The sequence below is a fragment of the Ailuropoda melanoleuca genome, chromosome 19 (genome assembly GCF_002007445.2).
Source record: "Ailuropoda melanoleuca isolate Jingjing chromosome 19, ASM200744v2, whole genome shotgun sequence".
NCBI classification, from domain to species: domain Eukaryota; kingdom Metazoa; phylum Chordata; class Mammalia; order Carnivora; family Ursidae; genus Ailuropoda; species Ailuropoda melanoleuca.
In genome coordinates this window covers 22,076,884-22,084,194 of record NC_048236.1, presented here as the reverse complement: position 1 = coordinate 22,084,194, position 7,311 = coordinate 22,076,884, and positions in this window count along the sequence as shown.

Below are 7,311 nucleotides of genomic sequence, written 5' to 3'. Positions count from 1 at the left end.
AAAAACTAGTATTGGACTGAAAAAACAAAATACAGTCAATTTAGAAGTGCTGGTCTCCAGTATGAATTTTTTCAAACTTTGTGCACTGAGCCCCATGCTCAGGGTTTGTTAAGTACAAGGTTTTGATAAATGTTTCCAATAACATTTTCTTTTTGCTCTGCACTGAATGATACAAATTGATGTTTGACCTCAATGATAATTCTGTCAATAAGTCTATATTATAAACAAATGCCAATTAAGCAGAAAGCAATAAATGTAAAAACAAGAATATATATAGCTTTTGGCCTAGGTCACTTGAGTTAGTGCTCCATCCCATAGGCACCTATGCATGTGTATGAGTGTGGAGTCCCCATGACAACAAGAATCTATATTTTGCCAAGATTTCATTGTAATTCTCCTTGGAAATTCTCCTGCCAATCCCATATTGGAGGAAAGGCCATAAAATGGATTCCCTCACCTCATTAAAGAATTATAGTCCAGTGATACTAAAATAATGATCGTCTAAAACGCCAATTACTCATTATTTCTTGCAAATCTTCAGTCTCACAAATCAAACTTGGGTTTACCAATTAGGTTTTACTTTGTTTCCTTTGGTGTGATCAGAGATAGTTTCTAATGTGACAAGTTGCATATGGAGGAGTGAAAAGCCCTGAGAAAGCAAGAATAAATTAGTTTTCCACCAAAGATAGGCAGTAGCTTGCAGTGGTCTTTGCCTCATACAGATGTTTAATAAATACAGACCCTTCATGGTTGGGAACATTCATCCTGTGCTATTTGGACCAGATTCATATTGTTTAACAGTCTTACTCTATGAACTAGATGTTTCCTGGGAGATAACTGTTATGAGTGAGTTATTAAGATAACCTCACAGGAAAAATAAAAAAGAATGATTGCTCTTCAATGATGACACTTTGTTTAATGGGGCAATATTTTTCCTTACAGAACCTATTGCTTTCTGGTAAGGGTAATGAGAAAGCAGGCAGTGCTGTAGCCTGACATCAGTTATTTTCAGGGTGTGAGGGCTGGGACATTCTCCCAACATTAAATGTAACTGACAGTGGGAATAAAGCTACTGCATTGAAATGGTTTACTAAGTTTTTGTTTTTGTTTTCACAGAAACTATATGCACAGCAAAATATAAATCAGCACAGTGGCTGCGCTACATTTCCAGGACATGGTACAAAAAACATATATGAAGAGGATTAGTATGATTTCGCATTACATATGATTAAGTAGGCATTTTTCCTTCAGTTCTCACAATAGACATTAATATTCATTTTTATAGTTATATAATTTATTGGGCTTAGTAATAAGAGCTCATTTTAGAATATTTAAAGAATACAAAACATGCAAAATATGAAAATATAAATGACCCCACCACATAGAGATCTGTGTTATTTTTTCTAGCATGAATTGTGTGTGTGTGTGTCCAGCTTTGCCATTTACTGTCCAATCTTGAGCAAATTACTGATCTCTTTGTGTTTTGGCTTCTCCATCTCTAAAATGTGATAATAATAGCATTTTTTCATAGGATTATTGGTGAAAATTAAATAAATTTATACATATATATACCTGTCATGTGACAAATGAAAGCTATTATTGTTATGCTTGATTCAGATTGAGATTATATTATACAAATGATTTTTTAAATTTTAGCAACATTTTAGGAAAATTATTTCTAGTTCATAAAATAGTCTTTTATGATATGATTTTAAATGGTTAGATAGTATTTTGTCATATGAATGCATCACAATTTAACAAATTTCTTCTTGTTAGATGTGTTATTTTTGTCATTATAAATATAATGCCACAACCAACATCCTTTCATCTCCATGTTTACCACAGATATGGCTCTTTCTTTAAAATAAAGATATAGAGAAGAAATTCTTTAATCAAATGGCATTTATAATTTAAAGACTTTTGGTATATATTGCCCACTTGCTCACCAACTGACATCTCCCATGGGAAATCTGTGAGTTCCTTTTCCCCCAAATCCAAACAATATAAAAAATGCTCTTTACTCTCCTTACTCCTTAAAAACCAACCAACACCAATTTAAAAATCTGTAACTATTTTACATGGTAAAAACTATATTTCAATTTCTATTTTTTATTACTAGTGAAGCTGAATTTTAATGTGCTTATTGATCATTTCTATTCCTTTTTTTTTAATTTTTTTTTTTTTTTTGGTCTGGATCATTGAAATCTTTATATAGTTGCCATTAGGTGTAAATTTAGAGAGACTGAAAAGTCTCTTTCTGTATCTTTAAGGACACATAGCAAATGCCATTGCAGCTCGCTACTCTGTTAAAACACAGATAAATTAAGCTTCAGAGATTTTCAGCTTAACTAAAAGCTGACAAGGGTGAATAAATCAGTTAAATTTTGAACTGATCTCGTTTAAGAAACAAAATATAAGTGAGGCTTTACTTGACTTGCTTCCACACGAGGGCTCTCAATGCTGCTAAACTTCATTTTTGGAGGAAACTTTTCTTTTTAGAGATGCTAAGATGAACATTTTCTTAATAGTGAATTCCATTTTGATGATTAATACCTTGGTTTTTAGGAATGTTCCACTCTTTCATGTGAAATAAAATGTAAAGCAAAATGTCACACATGATGTGATTAACTGCGTAGAAATTCCAGGAGCACCTACAAACTATTAGAACTGAGAAACGAGGTCAACAAGGTTGCTGGATGCAAAAATCATTACACAAAAATTAATTACAATTCTATATGCCACTAAAACCTAATTAAAGTATGTGGTTTTTAAAGCTTATTCAATACAGCAAAAACAAACAAACAAAAACAGACAAAAAAAACCCCAAACCAAACCTGTGTGGTATTTTTAAAAGATAAACTGAGTCACGTTAAGTTTTTTAGAAGTTTTTTTGCACATACATCAGTTGGAATCAGGCAGCACCAACCAGAAGTGGTTAGGAGAGCCCCACCAACAGGAATGAGGAGAGAGTTTATATTTTATAGAGAAGATATGGAAGCCAAACAAGGAAATTATTTGAACGGCTGTGACTTAAGCAGTTGCCCTTATTTGAGAAAGCCTTATTTGGCTGCTTGTGGTTGGTTCTTAAGTTTAGTTTTCTCTGGCTTGGCTTTTGGTTATTATGTAGGCTACCAAAGTATTAGGGCTACCCCAGTCTAGGGGCCTCCTTGTTTGATTACTTTCATAATGTCTAGAAATAAAGATAGCAAAAGTCATTCAGTTCTATTTTGGAGAAAATTTTAAGTCTTTACTGAAGATAGATCTAAATAAATGGAGAGAAATACCATGTGTGGTATTTCTATTTTATTAATTAGATTGATTAATAAGTTCAATATTAATTAATTATTTAATTAAGTTCAATATTGTTCTAATAAACCTCAGAAGTACTCTTTTTGGAGCTTGATAAAGTTACACTATATTTGGATGGGAGAGTGAAAGGCAAAGGATAGCAGACAATTTTAAAGGAGAGGAAGGAGAGGAGATAGAAGAATGTTTATTTATCCTACCAGAGTTCAAAACATATAAAGTCATCATAATTAAAACAGTGATATTGGTGCTAGATTAGATAAAATGCCAAACTGAACAGAATTTAAAAATCTAAGAATAGGCCCATGTTTATAATAACTTGTCAAAGATGAGTCTTCACTATAAATTAGTGGAGACAGGGTAACTCCCCAAAATACGGTGCTGAAACAAAAATCACTAAAATAATACTCTCAACTTGTACTTTACATAAAAATTTCAGGCATATTAAAGACATATATAAAAAAGCAAAATTCTAAAAGTTCCATGAGAAAAATAGGAGACAATCTTTATAACATCAGGATAATGAAGAGTTTCTTAAATAAGAAACAAAATGCACCAACCATGAATGAAAAAATCTTCAATTTCTCTATGTTAGAAGATACCACTGGATGTGCAGATAAGTTGTAGATTTGGAAAAGATATTTGCAAACTATAGATCTAACAAAGGATTGATATCCCGAACACACAGAGAATATCTACCCCTCCCAAGAAAAGAGGCACATGTCTCTCTCTCTCTCTCTCTCTCTCTCTGTGTGTGTGTGTCTCTCTCTCTTTACCTACTTACCTACCTACTGATGATTCATAGAAGAATGCTGAATGACTAATAAACATGAAAATATGTTCAACTTCACTTATCGCTCCAGTCAGGAATCACTCAGGAAACATTAATCATACCAATTTTGAAGAGGAAAATGCTAATATAAAAAATTAACTAGTAAAAAGTGGTTAACTGCTAAAGAAGCTAAAAAGAACTCTAGGGATACAGCAGTTGCTAACACGAAAAAACTGTTATTATTTCTAAGCTGAGGGAGAATGAATAAGAAAGGAATTAAGAACTTAGAATACTCTGCCTTCCTTCTCTCCTAAAGCTGTCAATGGGAAGAACTTGCTAGAAGACATGGGCTGGAACTGATCCATATGAGCAACCAGCCAGGTGGCTGAGGAGCTTGCCAGAGCGCATGGGCAGGCTGCAGCCAGACTGTGCAGGCCCCTGAAGTGAGTGTATGCTACCAGGTCTCTCGCATATCAATTCACTGGCTGCTGTGCTGAACAGAAAAGGACCCTGGACTGAGGAAGGGATACCCCTTCCTCTCAGTAGGGCTTTGCCCTCCTTCCAGCGTCCTCTACTGACAAAACCTAACATAAAAGGACAGGCATTTATAGGGTACAGCTTCCGTATCACAGAGCAGGACAAAAAAGGGTGGATTTGGAGTTAAGAGTCAGTAAATTGATGCTGGCACACTGGTCATCAGGAAAATGCATGTAAAATAACAAAGAGATACTACTGACTAAACAAACAGGTACGATAATGCCAAATATTGTCAAGGATGTGCGGAAATGAGAACAATCATAAATTGCTGGTGGGAATGTGATCGACAAAACTATTTTGAATACCAGTTTGTTATTGGCCAAAGCTGAAGATGGGCGTGTCTTATGGCATGCAACACTACTTCTAGGTATATATGCTGGAGGGAATATTGCACACACGTACGAGTTGATGTGTATGAGGACATCTATTTCAGATATATATTTAATGACCCCAAATTGGGCACAACATAAATGTCTACCAGTAGGGAGGGGTATTATACAATAAATTGTGGGATCATTAGTGGCATTTTAACTATGCAGCAATATAAAAGGATGCATTATATTTATATGTACCCATTTTGACAATTTTCAAAAACAACGGTGAGTTAAAAACAGAAAGTTGCAGAAGACCTCTTTAATGCATTATTTACATAAATTTTTAAACCACACAAAAACATACTCCATATGAGAGATTAGTAAACTTATCTGTAAAGGGACAAATAATACATATTTTAGAGTTTGTGGGCCTCATACAGTCTCTGTTACATATATGCTTCTTTCTTTTTCAACCCTTTAAGAATACAAAAACTATCATAACTGATGGGCCATATAGAACGGGCCAAGTCTGGATTTGGTACACAGACTGTAGCTTGCTGACTTCTGCTCTGTGTTGTTTATGGAAATGTATGTATGTGAGAATGTGGATGGAAATTCTATAGTACAGTGACAAAATGGTGGCTGCTTCCAGAGGGAGTAATAAAACCAAATGGGTAAATTATGATAGAATGTTAATATTTGCTGGCTTCAAGAAGTGACTACATAATATTATCTCTCTTACGGTCTTCTGTATTTTCTGTATATTTAATATACTTCATAATTAATCATAACTTGAAAGAAAGCATAATGAAAACGCTGGGCATATATAATTTGCAGATTGGGACTAGCAATCTGTGGGTATGATCTAGTTGAAATAGGCAATGTAATTGTTTTCTATTGATTTTTATATCATTTATATAAATATTTATATTTAGAATTAAAGCTGAGTGTCTTGTTTGTAATATCAGTTTATCGTTCTCCATAATATTTAGAAAAAGATAAGGGGAAAACTGTTTAAGAAAACAGAATAAGAAAAAGATAGAGATAGAAGTCTAGATATAAAAGAGAAAATTATTTGAGGCAGATATTGACTTTGTTATGAAAAAAGCTAAGGTAGGCATAAAATCAGAGAAACCAACCTTTTAAAATGATGGGTTTAAATGTTGAGGCATTACCTTCATAAACATGCCCATATTATGGATTGAGGGGATAAGGAGTTCTTTCCTATTCTTAAGTTCTTATGGGAAAGCAGTAATATTTGAGTTAAAGAATAAAAATCATGACATATTTTATTTAACAGTCATAGCATCTGCATTTAAAAATACCTTGGAATGCAGTTGTTTTGGTTATGATAAAATTCAGGTCACACTGAGCAGTGTTTTACAGAAATGCCAATCTAGTACTTTTTCAAGTTGTTGGAGTTCTTAGGTTTCTGTTAAATCTGTGTTGAAGGTCACAGGGCATCATTTTCTTATGTGTAATGTAATGTAGTCTAACGTTAAATTGAGTAGTCTTTTAATTTTAACTTACCTAACATCTTATTGTAATACTGCCAGGAAAGTAATTTTAAAAATATGACCGAACCAAAAATAGAGGTCATTATACAAGGGCTAGTACATGCTCAAGGAGGTCAAAAGCTCTTTAGAAGCATTAAGTACAATTTGTAGCTCTTTGGAGAAGTAAATACACATTATTTTCCTATGGAGCAGTAATCTTGACCGAGAAAATTGTGTTGTCATGAACCTTAGCTCAAAGTCAAATGGTGAGTCATTATCTAGGATGCACAGAAAATTTAGGATTCTCCTTCCTATTCCCTTGAGAAGCTATTGCACAATTAAGACTCTAAGTACTAATTAAGGAAACACCAACAAAAATCAAATAAACAAGAAACCCACCAAGAAATAAAAAGACAAATGAAGCTTAGAACTCACAATAACATTGGGGCGCCTGGGTGGCACAGTCGGTTGTGTCTGCCTTCGGCTCAGATCGTGATCCCAGGGTCCTGGGATCGAGCCCCTCATCAGGCTCCCTGTTGAGCTGGGAGCCTACTTCTCCCTCTCCCGCTGCCTGCAGCTCCCTTAGCTTGTGCTCTCTCTCTCCATGTCAAATAAATAAATAAATAAATAAATAAATAAATAAATAAAATCTTAAAAAAACAACACTAATATTAATTTTATAATAAAGCTCTTACTTAGTTACGAGAGTGTTCATCTAGTTGAACACCTATACCTCTACCTTTGATTCCCCTGGGTATAGTTTGATGATGATGATAACTGCTAAGTACCTCATGGTCATTCTCAGTTTATGACATGATGCATGGGAAACATCTTTAGTTTAGGGGGAGAAGCTTCTTCTAGAAATATGAAATTCATTTTGGATGAT